A 17,870-nucleotide genomic window follows, 5' to 3' on the forward strand; every position below is an offset into this window, starting at 1 on the left:
CCGTTTATTTCACAACTTTTCATCTCATAAGTTTTTGGATCGTACAAGTTTCTACGATCGTGCTGTTCCTGTGCAATATTATAAGTATTCAACTTGAGATTGTAAAAGAGATGACAAAAGTGGAAGACATGAGCACTTCATCGTTCAACAATGCCTGGGCTCAAAGAAGATCTACCAGAGAAAGGCAATTAAACGTTAAATTCTTACGAGTAGGGTACTTTAAAATCTTGAAGGTTTTGCAAAGGAGCACTTTCAAACACCGAACATGAACTTAAAGAATCCGCTCGTATTGCTGTTGTGGGTTGGATAAACATGGGTATGGCAATTCACGCATTTTATATCTCACAAAACATCTATACACTAAATTTGTATTTCTATTCAGCAGTCCCACTCACTTTGATGTTCCTTGTGATGGTTGTGAAAGTCAAGCAACTGCAGCAACTGAAACAACAGACAGGTCCACAGTTACTCAGCTCTCTGTACAACTGTCAGAGTGAGACTCTGCGTAGAGATGTCAAACATCAGATGTTAGCAAACATCCATCGCTCCTCTCCGTTCTCTTGCCGGGTGTTCAATGTGGACTTTGAACTTGTAAGCGATCTGGTAGAGCTTCTTCTTTTACTGGCGGTTACGTTTTCAGTTAATTAAAAATTCAAATGTAACGGTAATGCACAGTACATAATGTTTTTCTGCACTTAGCAAGCGGTGTTAAAATAAACAGGCAAAGGAACTAGTTGTTTGTACTTTGTTGTATTTGATAAGTTGAAAAAGACCTATGACCTATTAAAAAAAAAAAAATTATCTCTAAGTAAAAAAATAGTATAATTAATTATAAAATAATTTCTTAAGTTGTTTCCCAAACTAATGAAAAATGGTTTTAACACGAAAATATTGAGATACGTTTAAGTTGACCATACATGCATCAAATTGCCTTGATTATTAAAGGATCGTATACTGGTTAATGAAAAGGTTTCAATTTGATATCACTTAAAGCAGGCTATCGTACACAAAAAGGGGATAGCTGGATAGCAAACGAGGAGGAGAACCACGAAAATAAACTTAAATAAATCTTATTTACGAGAATGCATTTAATATTTTTTCCTCATATTCAGCTGTTTGGACCTCTTGATGAACAGTTCTACGGACAGCATAATATAAAATAATCAATTTAATGGCCCATCCTACGCAGGGAAACCAATTAATCATTTAAACTTAATATGATTCAGAATAGCTCGTTTAAACGTAAGAAGACAAATTCTGGCAGTTTAATGGGGAAATCATCTTGTAAACAAATTTTACGTGACCACCTATTTATTTCATCCGATTATAGGCTTATACGATATGCATTTTCAATACGATAATTTTGCAATAAAAGAGGAATTGTATCGATTTGAAAAGCCTTGATTGGTGGCTGATTCACACAAACACTGGTTGTAGCTACATACCACCTTCTATTGCATACTAACACTTACCGTACCTTATCTTATCTCCATTACCATTAAAATCCTACTAGTGTACATGTTGCTCGAAATCGAGCAATCGCAAAAGGGTAAAGGAGTTATTTAATAACAAATAACTTATTTAAGAACAAATATAAGTTATAAATTTCGATGAGTCAACTCAAAGATTACGTAACTAATGATAATACTCACAATGTACTTAATAGTTCAATGTAATCAAAATTTCTTGTAAATATTTTATCATTTTTCAAAAGCTGTTCTGGCTTTAGTGTATTGTAGAAATGTTTTCCACTTATAGCCGCAATAGGTTGTCTATGTTGGTCTTTGTCAATGATAAGGTCTGCATGGTATCACCACAGAGCACTAAATAAGAAGTTCTTATTTAGTGATCTGTGGGTATCATCAGCCATTGTCGCCAGTGCGTTTACAAATTTCAGTCTTTTTTTTAATAGCAGCAAATAGCCTTCTGCATAGCCTCTCTGTCACAATTTTACAATTAACATATGTTCTTCTTCTCACTTTTAATTTCTGACAACAGCTAGAGTTTCATAACAATTTTTGTTTACCATGTTAATCTTATGGAGAAATGCGAAACCTTAAAGGGCCCCAGGGCCTCACACTCTAATTATTTCCCTAAAAAGAAAGTTTCCTGCACAGCTTCACGTTACGCTCTTTCCAATGACACCACAAACATGTCAATCGGTTCAGTAGTTTCGGAGGAGCAATTGTCACAAAAAACCTGCTTGCGTATTAAATAAGTACTAGAGGTCGTCCAGTGGTCGAAACTCGACCAAAAATATTTAATGTACAGACTTCTTTATTTTCATTCCACACTTTGAATAGAACATGTGATTGGAGTTTCTTCCATTTGTTTTGATTTTCTGTTTATATTTCGTTGTTATTTCGTCACCAGCATGGCAACTCATAATATCCATGTTAAATTTTTCAAAATTTTAAATTCATTTTTTGTGCTTATTTTTGAGCCTATTTTAATTTATAAAGGGATTCTGCACACCTACAGGAAAATAGCTTTCTAACAGTATGCGTAGATTTTCCCTACGATGCACACGAGCTGAGAAAAAAGGTTTTAAAGAAACATGCTTGCCTATTAATATATAGATAGATAGATATAGATAGATTAGGATTCTGGCCTCTCATTCTCCTCTACCCTCTGCCTCTTCTATATAGATCCCTGTAAGGATAATGTTTTTTATTATTTGGTCTTTCCACTTCATTCTTGGTCTTCCAAGTGGTCGAGTTTGTGGTACTCCATGGAATCTATACTTATTTAATACGCAAGCAGATCTTTTGTGACAATTACTCCTCCGAAACTACTGAACCGATTGTCATGTTTTTGGTGTCATTGGAAAGAGCGTAGCGTGAAGTTGTGCAGGGGACTTTCTTTTTAGGGAAATAATGAGAGAGTGAGGCCCTGGAGCCCTTTAAAGTTTCTTATTTCTCCATAAGATTAACATGGGAAACAAAAATTGTTATGAAACTCCAGCTGTTGTCAGAAATCAGCAGTGAGAAGAGCATAGGTTAGTTTTAAACAGTCAATAAGTTTGCTAATGAAACAGTTTGCTACAAATATTTGCTGACTTGGTTGAAGTTTGTTTTAAAATAACGCCTGTAATACTTAGCAATTGCTCGAATTCGAGCAACAGGGACACTAGTACAGTTTTAAAAGTTGATGCATCTTCTCTCCACCACGTCCAAAGTCCAGCCTTCCCGTTCGAGCCATTTACTTTTGGAAAGCACCCCTATATCTGGGTGTTTATACATTTATCTTAACTCTCTATTATTTCGTATCTCAATCTCTGTTATCTTGAACTGGTCCGTATATTTTCTCTACACTCTATTATCAAACCCAGGAAAATTGTTTCTCGGTTCTTTAGCTAGTGCCCAAGTTTCTGCCCATACAGTGCTACTGGGATAGTATGGTATGAATCGATTTTGGTTTTACGGACACCCTGCAGCTTATTGGACAGTTTTCTAGATACCTAGTACACACTAACACCAGTAATACATAGTAACACCAGTTGACATTTTAATTACAGTACTAACAAAATTTTGGTAGGTTTGTCGATATACACACATTCGAACACCAACAAAATGAAGTATCAACATGTAAACCACTTATTATATCTTTAAACGCGGACTCTTTTGGACTATTTATGAGCGATAGTTTGTTAAGCAAATATTTACAAAAATTGAGTTAAAATTGTCACGGCATAAGCTTAGTCAATGGTTATACCATAGACTAAGTATGTTTTATCTATGGTTATACTTACACAGATTGAATTTGCGGCAAAACTTCACTATACGCAAGCTTTTGAGCTGTATAGTTCAAAATTACACATTTCCTTATGACGCAGTTTCTTTACGGTAGGAATAAAAATATATTTAATTTTAAAGTGAAATAGTATCCAGGCAAACACTAATGGTGAATATTTTTGTAAGCAATCATTTCGTAACATAAGCGATAGAATGACAGTTTGAAAGTATATAAATAATATCATTGCGGGTCCACTATACGTTGTGCCCATAATCACAGAAAACATACTACTAACACATTTGGTAAGGCATTTCTAAGGACAAAAACATAGAGAACTTAATGCTGTGTTACTTTATCGAGATTTTTTATTGAAAAGTGTGGTTGATTTAACATATTTTATGGATTTGGACATTGAATTCAAAACTGATATAAAATTCACATTAATCGGTATAAAAAAAAAAGATTTATAGTATAAAATTCTTGAAGATTAATTTTATAATCGACTAAACTAATTCGTAGTTGAATCTAAAATAATGGTATTTCACAAACGCATTGACGAATTATTAAAGTAGGCCTATTTCCTCCCCTACTACAAGAATTTGTAAAAAAAGAACTAACAGTCTGGACTCTGGTTTATCACTGCCATATATCAACCCTGGTGTAAATTGCGTAGGAATATTAAAACCCTTGCACTCCTTAATATCATTCTCTATTTTCATTTTCGTAACCATACAATTGTGTTGATTTACTTTAATAATACTCAGTTTTACTGTCTGTATTCATAAAATGTCTGTGTCTTAAATCCATATTAAATGTTAATTTAAAACTAGCCCTCATACTGTTTAACAAAAGGTTATTGAAAATAAAATATTCATAGGCTTATAGTATTGAAATTTCTATGTTACTGTTAATTATGTTATATTTAATTACTGAGTTTGTATTTATTATTTTTTAATCGCAAAATTTATTGAATATCCAATTTTTAAGGTGCCACAATCAGAAAAGTAAAACTCATTGAATAACATTTCTCTGATTTAAAATTAAGTGTTTTCTACATAATAAAGAAGTAGAAGACACTAGCTAAACCAAGAAATAAAGTTATAGGAGTAAATACAATTGGATGTATTTACTGAATTTATGGAATCTACAATCTACAATTATTTTTAAAACTTGTATGTTTAAAAATATACTTTAAAATACCTATACTATTATTATGTAATACTTCTAAAATATTCAAAGAATATAGTATCACAAAGTTTGATCTGTATCCACTTGATAAAGTATGCGTTTAGAAAAAAAATGTATATTCACCAAAACTACCTACTTTTGTTACCTACTATTTATTGATTGTGGACTCTTGTTTGTGCTTAATATTTGTATCATTTAGATGTGTATTGCCCTTAAATAAGAGATTGGTAATAATTAAAGGTCTCTTTTGCTCAACTACTTAATTTCCAATGTCTTATATTGGAGGCATAACCTATACAATTAAAATTAGGTAGAAATGTATAACCTCTCATAAAATAAAGTTAACAGACCAAGGAGATGTTTGAAACCAGATTTACATCCACAAGCCGCTTATGGAGGTATTGGTTTTCAAATTGCTGCGAACTCCTTCTACTCGGTAGTTGCTTTATATGCTAACTCACTCATACAAATTCTGCGTAGACCTATATCGTAAAGTGTAGTACTGTATGTTATGATAGTTTTGTATTTTGCATGTAGACTTTTTGCATATTTGTTTTTGTGCTGTTATATTAGAACTGTAAATACCTTGATATAGAATTTGTAAATACCTTGTTATAGAATTTGTAAATACCTTGTTATAGAATCGAATTTACGAATGTTATGTCTATGTAAATTCTGTGGAGACTTGTTAAATTTATTTATTGCTTTATCAAACTTTATTCATTCATAGCCTTTTCTCCATTTCATCGTAGAATTATTAAAAGTCTATTATGTGGGGTTGGGAAAGTTTGAGTGCCGATTAAATTCAAACAAAAGACATGTTTCAAAACAACTCTTTTCGATACGTTACAAGGTCAAGTATTACAAAGTTTTTGTTTGCTAAAATAGTGTTTAGCTATCTTAAACTTTAAACACATTGTTATTTAGGAACTTGGACGAGGTACTTTCATTTCCTCATCAATTAAAAACGTATTTTTGTTTAAAGGGATGTTTCCAAAGGAATTAGGTGGATTTATAACAGTAGCTTTACTGTTTGTATTTTCACTAAGACCCCTAGTTATAAAGTTATAACAAACAAAGCTGTGTAGGGTTCTGTAAGGAGCTTGGCTAATGAGTAGTAGTGGTTTAGTGATGCGCAGGATTCATGTCCTGGAACCTTTCAGTCAAACTCCTCTAATCACTTACCATGACGTGACCGGCGATACAGCAGCCTAGCCTAACGATTCACGTATCTTAAAATGGGTAGTCTCTAAATCTAAGATTATATACCACAAAAAGCTATACTTGAGACGGATTCAAAATCTCCCTTAGCCTAAAATTACTCCAGGAAGAAATTATAAAGAATTTATAAAAGACATATTTCAACATCTTAAAACAATATTACAAGAAACAAATTGTGCTTTGTAAGTGTAAATAAACATCACTGAATTGCCTGACAAACGGTGTATACAACATCAGTGCTGACGATGACACCACTAGTATTAAACTAGTTTTCGCATACAAAATGTGGATTACATAAAGCAGTATTGTGTTAATAACTATTTTTAAGATTTATGGGTAAATAAATAATCCTCTAAAATTCATTATGTGTTGTAAGACTTTAATTTACTAAAAGTAGAAATAAGTTAACTGCAGTCCGTTCTGTTTGAGTTACAGTTCTTATAACATCCGACTAACTAACTTGGACGGACGACGTTGTTGCTAACGAACTGAGATGTTTCGTTAGAACATCTTAAAACTTGACAGTTTTGTAAAAAAAAAAAATAAAGTAAATAGTAGTAATTTTCCAGGGGGTCTACATCTGTTTTTGCCAGCATTTCCTTTTGCCAATACTATTTGTAAATTTAAGTACAAGTAAGTAGCTTAAATAACTTAAGAGTCCTATGTATATAAACCTAGTGTATTTTTTTTATTCCTTAAGGGTTACGTTGGAAGTTGGGGGGAATTGCGGAATCGAAGCTGAACTAAACATAACTTAACATAGTTTGTTTGATTCATCGGTTGAAATTATTAATGACAAATATTTTATTTAGAAAAACATGGAAGAAAACGTTATCAAATAATATATTCGCGATTCCAGTTGTTCAATTTTTAATCTTGGAATATAATATAGTATATTTCATGACTAGGGATTAAAAGTCTCTCTTTTCCATCCCAACTGAAGTTTAATGTTTATGACCAAGGCGAACCCGATGTCAGTAAACAGCCAGGGTTTACAACACACTTTTTGCTCGTTAAATGAACTGAATTTCTTGTCATATTCCACGATTATTTAATCAAACTAGGGTACGAACTAAAATGGTTTTTTATAAAGATAACCTCTCAAAACGACTTACATCTTGTTTTCAACTGTACACAGCAAACTGCACAGCTGTTATGTTCTCCTTAGGGAGAGAAGAGCTACTTTAGACCTGCAACACATGTATTGAAAACGGCTGTTTTTGCTACAGAATGTCGAAAAAAATTAGTCCCAAAACGATTGATTTTTAAGTAAATGCTAGATTATGACAGGAAAGGTTTTTTTGTAAAAAGGTTAAGAATAGTCCATTCAACTTGTTAACGGTAACGTATGGAATATAAACATAAACACATTACGTTACTGGCCAAAAAGTAAACCTTAGTTTACATTGATAAAATGGAACTGTCTAAACCATAATGCTATAAGCTTATGATTCGCATCAGTCACATAATTTCGTTATGTTTATGATCAATACCACTTTCTGTTCTAATAGTTGTGGAAAAATCGTTTCATATTTCCAGCGTACATAGAAACCGTACTTGGTTTTATTTTTTTTTTCAAATTTGAACCGTATACAAGAGGCAAGTAAATGGTCACAGCTTACAATGGTCTGGTGCAATGCATGTTACATGTTAAGAGACTCATTCTTAATTTGCGATAAACAACTATTTCAATTCAAAAATCTATGTTTTCTAGTCTAAAAAAGGCTATTTTTACACATATGAAAATTAACGAATCTTTAATAACACTTAATTAAATTTTAATTTCATTTTCACTTCACATAAAATTGGCGTTTTGTGATATTATCACCTATCCACTTCGTTTAGCACACCCCAGAGTCGACCTCTGTCGTAAACATTACAGTTAACACACAGTTAGAACTTTTCTTTACCTATTTATAGATCATATAATTAGTTATGATATTTACATAAAACATCATGTCTTGTTAGTTTAATAATCGTCGTTAATTTTAATAATACATTATGTCTACGTTTCCAAATGTAAAATGTTAAATGAAAAACTATTTTATTGTTTTAAATTTAAAATAATGTTAAATGTAACTATGAAATAGCCCGACTATAGATTTGAGATAAATTAAAATACCTTACAAAATGTTGGTTTAATTACTCCATGGTTATAGTATATTGAAATCATGTAACATTGATATAACCTTTTAAATTATAAGTAATATTTACACCCATTGAACTTACAGGATGAAACATCCAAATAGTTTCTAACTGACGACATATTTCCCAAACTTAGCCTGTTAAATCATAGAAACAACTGCAGTAAAAATAACTGCTTTAACATTTGGTCGTGGCACTTGTTATTAATGGGGCCATTCTTTCAGTTTCCTTGAAAGGACTTAACTTCAGCCCACAGCTTGAATATCCTGTTTTATTATCAATTTCGTATTTACCTGATAATTAACAGAAATAAATTACTAACATACTAACAACGATTAAACATATTATGGATTAACAGTTTTAAAATTAGTTGCGTGCCAATACTGTAAAAGGTAGTCTTAAATTTGTTTTGAAAATAAAATTGGAACTGATTATAGCTGACACATTTTATAGTCTTAAGAAATACAGTTTTAGGTAATAAAAATATATAAAAATCCCTATATTTTAATGATCTTACTAATATACACTCGATGGTTAACTCGTACAAAGGGTCATTTTATTACATTTTTTAATGATAAGATAGTAATATACATGGTATTAACGAGACTAACCAGACTAAAAACTAAAAAAAAAAACAGTTCTACAAATTCATCAATCAAATTATTTGAGGCTGACGTAGACTTGTCGGTGAAGATTGAAGAAGAGGTGGAGATAAGGGTGGTTAGGAACGAATAAATATTATTAGAAGGTGGACTGAGTGCTAGCTTTGTTTTGAGGTAGTTCAGTTGCCTAGGAGCATGGCTAGGTTTGGAGATTTAATTAAATGAGTGATATAATTAATTAACATAGGTTTTGAATGTGAATTCAGTCCTAAAAAAACTACCTGAGTGTAAGAATTAATAATTAACCAATAAATTGATAGTTTTACTTCGTTATACGTGTCAAATACATTTAATTTTGGTGTTTGCTTAACAACCGACAGTAGTTTGCTATACGCCAGTAATACGATATTCACATAGATAAGTATTAGTTAAAGTTAAAATAAACTTAATAAAATAAAACAAATATCCGTGCCATTGATAAGCAAATACTAAAATAACTACATACATTGAGGATTAATAAAACAGGTAAATTAATTATTAGGTAACTGAATATTTTGTTCTATTATTAAATTCCAAACTTTACACGTCAAAAACTTTTTTTATATTTTAAGAATTATATTGTTAGATAGTTTTTACATAAAATAACTCATTTCACTGCAGTTGAAAAGAAGAGTTAAAAGTAACCTGAAGCGATAAATGCTTTCATCTCGACATCTGCTTTAGTATCCACGACATGGTTTACAATATTGAGTTTGAAATAGGTGTAAATTTTAAATCCTTCTTTAAATAATGAATAATAGTAAACTAAAATATAATTACGGAAGTGAATAATTTTTTTTCAGTTGATTATTTAACTAAACAATATTTCATGACATCAAGATGAAAAGGTGTAATGGCAGCTATTCAATCTAAAGGGATAATTTTACAAGTTTTAATCAGAAGCTATGTAGCCTGATATACAATGTTTGTTATGAACTTACTCTTATTTGGGATTTTACAGGTCAACATTAGCAGTAGCAATTATTCGCTTTCACAGGATGCAAATGTGAAATTTAAGAACTTTTGGAATCAATAGTTTCAGCGAGGAAATCTATGAATATCCTTTACACAGTATAAATATTTCAGTGTTATTAGTGTTGTTTAACTTGATATATTTATTTCACTTTCACTTCCTCTGAAAACTAAATAAGATTTTTACCTGTTGTCTGTTGATTGGTTATTACATCAAAGAACTACAATGTTTCAACGCCCTTTGAAATGTTTATACAATTCAATGGTATTTATATTCATATTCCAAAGCCTTTATCATTGACCCTGTGGCAGATCTTTAATAGGCTAGCATTAAAACGTACAAACTATTTGGCCTTAGATTTTAATTGTTTTCCTACAGTTATCTGACAAAGTGGGCTTCACTGCACTGATTATAGCACGCAAAGTAGCAAATTTCTTCATATACTTACTTCGGTGGCACTGATTTTACTTTTACCGCACTCCAGTATTCCAACCAAACAATACAAAACAGTGAACTTTTATTAGGCACGTAATACGTGTATGCTTGAAAATAAGTCGGCATCACTTAATGATACTACGACAACAATCAACTGGTACAGCGTTTCTTATTTTGTTCAACGCTCGGGTTTAACCTAACCTAAAAAAAACGTGTTGTTTAGTGTTTGAAAGACGATTTATTTTATAGTAACTGTAGGAAAAATATAATGTACTAGCTGTTGTACCCGTGCTTTGCAACGGGAAGAGGACACAAAATAGAAACATTTTTATCTTTACATCTGTTGCATTATAATATAGTTACACATCCACCAATGCTTTTAAAAACAAAATTCAACTTTTATGGCCTTAATACTCCCGTGCTTAGTAAACGTTTAAGTTATCACTTTTAAATCTGGTAAGTAGTGGATACCACCATTTTGGGTGATTAATTTTAAATCTTGTGTAGGCTGATATGAGAAAAACTTACCAAATCTTCGAATAAAACTTTCACATACATGATTTACCTTCATCTCCCTTTGTTACATACCCTTTTTCTTTATTTTTGAAATTTGAAATTTCAATTTTGAAGTTGCAAAAATACTAACTTTTAAATTTAAATGAACTTTTTATAATTTCACTCTTCATATTAAATCACAAATTCTTCCATCTTCAGTTTCTTCACTCACAATAAATCATTAGCAAAACTAAGTCAGCTGTTATAATCTTTAGAAATATTGTTGTGCCTTATCAATAGTCTTATGAAATATTCAAGAAACTATATCTGTACTATAAAAAATGTTAAACAAATAATTTAGCATTAACAACAGCACACAAAACTAATATGATTATCAAAGCATCAAGGAACAAGGACAAAAAAATGTAATAGCAAATACAGTATATGTTTCATTGCATCTCTGATTATACTCTACAAAAATATCAACAAACAACTTAATATCATACCAGTTCTTTTAATCAGTTCCATCGTCTATTGCCTTTACATTTTCACACTTACCATTAAGTAAACATAGTAACAGATATTTCATTGGTTTAGAAACAAAAGAACACTGTGTACTGCTTAGTTTTATTATATTTTCCTTTCATTTAATTTAATCAGTGATGTGACAAAACACAAATAATAAATTTGTCAAATAAAGTAAATGTGAACTGAAAGCTATGTTAAGATAAAATAATAGTATTTAAATCAACGATATACAATTTAGTTATTGATGATATTCTTTAGTTTAATTTAAGCAATGGTTTAGCTAAACACAATAACTAAATTTACCTATATACATATAAAAAAAAACAATGTGATGTGAAAGTTATGTTAAGTTAATCTAACTCATGTTAAGCAGTTCGAATTTACTTAAAGTAGACTCCAAATTCATATAAAACATCTATACATTGTTATTTTCTTATTGTTTCCATGAAAATATATCAATAACATTATTTTCATAACACTTAAGACACCTTAAAAATCAAAATTAGAGCCTTAGTTGATGCAGCAATGCTTTTAGAATATTTTTTTATTTCTATAATCATTGACATAGTTTTTGAATAAATGATCTTTGAAAATTTTTTAGATTAAATAAACCAACCACATAATTGTATGAAATATTATATTAAATTTCATTGGATCAGCTGTCTTAAAATGTGAAATATTCAATTTGGCAGTTCTTCTTGTTTACATTGAAATGTCAAAGCAAATGTAAACATTGTGAGTATTCTCATTGCAGCCATGGAGACCAATCAATATTTACTTTTAAAATCCTCACCTCAGAACTTTTAAAGCCAAAGGGGCAAAGCCCACGGTCAGTATGGAAGTGTGAATAGTCCTATAATGACCCTTGGTATGGTAACTATATTTTTGTAAAATTTAAGCCCAGTTGGTTCAGTAGTTTTTGCACCTATTAGTAATACACATACAGACAGACACCATTAGATTTTTATATAATAGTATAGATAACTCGAGCACAAAGTTCCTTTGCTGCACTAGAGAAAATTTCCACACTCGCCTGCGGCTCGTGCACAGCATTTCTCTCAGGCGCAGAAAAGTTCACTTTGCAAACGAGTTACACATCCAATTATTCTCCATTGTATGTGTTGATAAATCTATTTTAAGGTATTAAAAGTTTAAAAGTATTTCAGAACACATTTTAATAATGAACTTATAATCATAACAACTTGAAAAATCAAAATAAAAACATAATCACATGTAATGAAGAATCATATGACTTTAAATTAAATTCTAACACCATTACCAACACCTTCCCTTTTCCAATTGTCATTCTCGCAAAAACCTTCTGTTTCGCACATAACTTTTTCCGTTTACTTCAACTTCATACTTCCTTCCCTCTTAACTACTTTTCCTTCAACCCAGGGTTCATTTTCCAGCTGAAGTCTTTGTTTTACCCAAACATCTTGGCCAGTTTTTAAGGGGGAAAGTTCCTTTGTTCCTCGATCATACTGATTCTTATATCGCCATTTTTTACGATCCCATTTTGCGACAACGCTGTTGGGAACGTCAGGTAAAAGCATGCTTGGATTGATTGGTAGCTGTGACTGAGTTCTCCTATTCATTAGCAGTTGGGCTGGACTATATCCTATGCCTTGTAGAGGTGTGTTCCTTAACTCCAGAAGTGCCTGGTAAAAATCCAACCCATCATCTCGAGATTTTCTCAATAGATTTTTAAAAATCTTAACTGCTGATTCGGCTTTCCCATTTGCTTGATGATGATATGGTGGTGATAATACAATCTTGAACTTCCAGTCTTGTGCAAAATTATTGAAACTTTGAGCTTTGAGTGGTGTGCCACTGTCTGCAACCACTACTTCAGGTATCCCATATCTTGCAAACAGCTCTTTGCAGAAGCTAATCAAAGTTTCACTGGTGCATCTTGTAGTTTTTTTTTACTTCAAAGAAAGATGAATAATAATCACTTATAATCAAATAATGGGCTGAGCCCTCCTGAGCGAAGTCAATGGCAATTTTCTGCCACGGCCTTTCTGGAGTTGAATCTTGCAGGAGAGGCTCTCTTTTTTGGTTTGGAGCATATTTCTTACATATTTTACAGGAGCTTATAGCATTTCTCACATCTTGACTTAAGCACGGCCAGAAGAAAACATCCCTTGCTCTCCTAATGCATGAGTCTGATCCCTGGTGAGATGAATGTATAACTTGGATTAAATCTTGTCTTAAACTGAATGGAATTACAATTCGCTCTCCTTTGAGAATTATACCCTCCTCAACTGCTAGCTCATCACGGAATGGCCAAAATGCTTTCAGATCATCTGATAACTGTTTTCGTGAAGAAGGCCACCCTTTCTGAATAACATCCATTAGCTTCACCATTGTAGGGTCTGATGCTGTATTATTTCTGATCTGTGACAGTCTTCTATCCGTAACATTAAGGTATTGGATTGAACCTGTTTTTTCCAGAGCTCTCAAGGTATCAGAGGAGAATATCTCTACATTTTTATCTTGATGATGCTTGTTTCCCATCATAGGGGCACGTGACAAAAAAATCTGCTATCAGCATGCTTTTTCCTGGTTTGTAAATTACATTGAATGTAAACCTTTGCAAGCGAAGAAGCATACGTTGCAGTCGTTTTGGAGCTGACGTCAAAGGCTTCTTAAAATTGTTTCTAAGGGCTTGTGGTCTGTTTCAACCGTAATGTCAAGTTTTCCGAAAAGGTATTGTTCAAATCTTTCCAAAGCATAAACAACTGCCAAGCATTCCTTTTCAATCTGTGCATAAAAGGATTCTGTTTTACTTAGTGTTCTGGATATGTACGCAACTGGCTTACCCCTCTGCAAGAGAGAGGCCCCTAAACCAAACTGGCTTGCATCGCATTGTACAGTTGCAGGTTTGTCCATATCAAAATACTGCAAAGTTGGAGCTGACGTAACCATCCAGACCAGCTCATTGAATGTATCATCATGTAACTTTTCCCACACCCAAACACACCCAGTGGTGCTGAGATTTCAGATAATCTAGGCATAAACTTTCCTAGATAATTTACAAAACCTAGAAATCGCTGAAGTTCATTTTTATTCTGAGGAGGATTCATGTTGACAATAGTTGATATTTTCTCAGGATCTGGTTTAAGGCCATCAGAACTGATTATATGGCCCATGTATTTGATTTCTCTCATGCCAATCATGCATTTCTTTAAATTGAATTTAATATTTTTTTCGTGAGCTCTTTGCAGAAGTGCTTTCAAATTCTTGTTGTGATCTCTCAGAGCTTCTTCCTCCGATTCTCCGCTTCCAAACACAACAACATCATCAGCTATTACAATTATGCCTTCAAGACCTTCAAATTGATCATTAACACGGCGCTGAAATTCCTCTGGAGCCGAACATATACCGAATGGCAATCTCAACCACCGATATCTCCCATAAGGCGTCCAGAATGTTGTTAGTTTACTTGCTTCATCTGTAAGCTGAACATGCCAAAAACCGTCCTTCAGATCAAGTTTGCTGAATATCTTAGCTTTCTTTAGCTGAGGTACAACTTCTTCAATAGTAGGTGCCTGGTAGTGTGAGCGTTTGATCGCTTTATTCAGTTGATGTGGATCAATGCAAATGCGGAGCTTATTTGGCTTTTTAACCACTACCATAGCACTGATCCAATCAGTGGGTTCTGTTTCCTTTTTAATAACTCCAATGTCTTCCAATCGCTTGATTTCTTCCTTTATTTCTTCCTTTAGTGCTACCGGAAATCTCCTGGGTGGGACTACTACAGGTCGCACGGATCTATCTAGCTCGAAATCATATAGTCCATCAAAACATCCTAGGCCTTTTCCGATATCTGGATATGTAGACAGCATTTAATTGGGATTTTCAGAGCATTTTATCTGATACACCATCTCATCAAATGAAATAAGTCCCAGCTTTATACAATCTTGTACACCTAGTAACGGATTATGAGAAGTTTCAATTACCTCAAAGGTCAGCCTGTGTCTCCGGTTCTTCCACCAGATATGAATTTGAATTTTCCCAAGCGAATATTGAGACTCACCTCCATAAAACGTTAGTCTAGTGTTGCTTTCTTTTAGTTTGGGACTCCCAACTAATTCCTGCAAAGTACCAATCCCAATAACATTGCATGACGCACCACTATCTATTTGACATTTCAGTTGCTTGTTTTGCCCCTTAACACACATAGGAAGGTTCACATATAACCGCTTGTTAGGGAAATCGTCATCAACGTTGTAAACATCATCATCACCACTATCAAAACTTGGTTGATCGTTACATCCGGGAGCTGTCCTAAATTGCCTTACTTCACGATTGTTTTGCTTGCATACTTTGGAAAAGTGGTTTTTCTTTTGACACTTATTGCAAACTTTTCCGAATGCTGGACAGTTTTTTGCACTCCAAACATGATTAGTTCCACAGTATTTACAAAGCTGAATGTTATTATTGCGCACTTTAAAGCTTGTTTCACACTTCTCATCAATAGGACTTTCATCGTATCTCATTTGGGATGCAAAAGTCTCTGACTGTTCGTGTTGTAGTTCTCCCACTGACATTTAAATAGCTCCCAATTTTCTGCTGATGATTGCTTGTCCGTGAAGTCAAATTTGTCTGGAACTGGTATATTATTCATATCTCGTAATTCAAAAACCTGACACCATGTTGATAAATCTATTTTAAGGTATTAAAAGTTTAAAAGTATTTCAGAACACATTTTAATAATGAACTTATAATCATAACAACTTGAAAAATCAAAATAAAAACATAATCACATTTAATGAAGAATCATATGACTTTAAATTAAATTCTAACACCATTGCCAACAGTATGTATACATATAATACGTATTGTTTGTATGTTGGATTTGGTAAATGGTAATTTCCTCTCTCCCTAGCTTATTCTAATTTTTACATTGTAATAAGTCTAGACTAAACATAATTTCAACTATTTTCTATTTAGAAGTAAATAACTTTTCGTTCAAACAAATACTGAGTCTTTGTCATTTTCCTACCACTCATCCTAGTTCGTTAGTAGCCACGTTACCTGTCCAAGATAGTTAGACCAATGTTGCAAAGCTCTAACTAAAACATTGCGGGCTTCAGTTAAGTTTCTTGAAATAGTTTTGACTTCCGCGTAATTTTTAATCGGTCGAATTGACTATTTATAAGCTTAGTTAAATATCCTCTCCGATTAATTAAAAATGAAACCATGAGACACTGTTACCTTACTATGGACCTGTTCTTATTTGTAAATATGCTGGTAACTAATAATCTTAGATATATAGGTACTTAATAAACTTATACTAAATTTAAATCATAAAATAATTTTAATTGTTTAAACACGTGAAACGCCCATAAGATCTTTCTATTGCATTTAAAGATGATCTCTATCGGCAGACGACAACTGTTCTGATGTCATAATACGATATTGTTATTGCTTCATCTCGACATCTAGATATTGTTACTGTAGTCGTTGACATTTATGGCGATAACTGACATCATGGATGCTGACGACTGATATTGTCAAGAACTTTTGATTGTGAAGATTGTTATGTTAGCTATGTGAGTAGAATACTCTATTCCATGTTTATTCATAACAAATATGGACCGAATTAGTAAGTTAAATAAAAAATTAAGTAAAAATTGTGATTATACCATTGTTGTTTTCTTGAAGGAAGAACTTCACAAAGACAATTAAGGCAAATAAAGTAATATAGGGATCACAAAGGTAAAATATTTATTGTCCAATTTGTATATATGAAGAACTAGATATATCAGTAAATATTTTCGACATATGCTTTATAAAAAAGAATGTATAAATGATAACTATTATAATGACTCGGGTTTCTGTTCTTCCAGTCCAACAGTTTTGTGAGGCAGGACACTGGACTTTTGTTTAATTTTTAAAATAAGTTGATGAACGAAAATTAATTTGCTAAATATTAATATTTCTGTTGATTCGTTCATGCATTGCTTAGTAGTTGAAGTGACTTAATCCTAAAACATGGCTCTTAAAGGACCTTATCAATCTTTTCGATTTCAAAGATCTTATCAATATCATCCAAAATGAAGTCCGATTAAAGCGCACAATAAATTTTCCATATTTAAAGAAAAACGATTAAGAAAGACAATTATAGGCTGTAATTTGAATTTAATGCACTAGTAATGAGAACTATTTCACAAGCGCTATTATAATATAAGTTTGGCTTTTTGTTGAGTAGCCTAGGAAATTTAAATAGTGCAATAACATGCGGTATTTCAATCGACCCCGCTTTAGATAAAATCAGCAATTTTCTAATTTAAAGGTTCCCAATATAATCACTTGGCTACCCATACAATGTAGTAGTGTATACCATTTAAACCAGACAAATAGGTTAATCATCTCAAATTGGAAAAAACTATGTAAAATCATTGCACTACAGTAATTTTATTGAATTTACAGAATTAGATCGGAAGTTTTAGCATCCTTGCCTTGATTAAGAGAGTGTCCAAACCAAAATGTCCTGAGCC

Source organism: Macrosteles quadrilineatus, unplaced genomic scaffold (assembly GCF_028750875.1).
Source record: "Macrosteles quadrilineatus isolate MER2022 unplaced genomic scaffold, UCM_ALF_1.0 Scaffold_8__2_contigs__length_117827958, whole genome shotgun sequence".
In the NCBI taxonomy this organism is placed as follows: Eukaryota; Metazoa; Arthropoda; class Insecta; order Hemiptera; family Cicadellidae; genus Macrosteles; species Macrosteles quadrilineatus.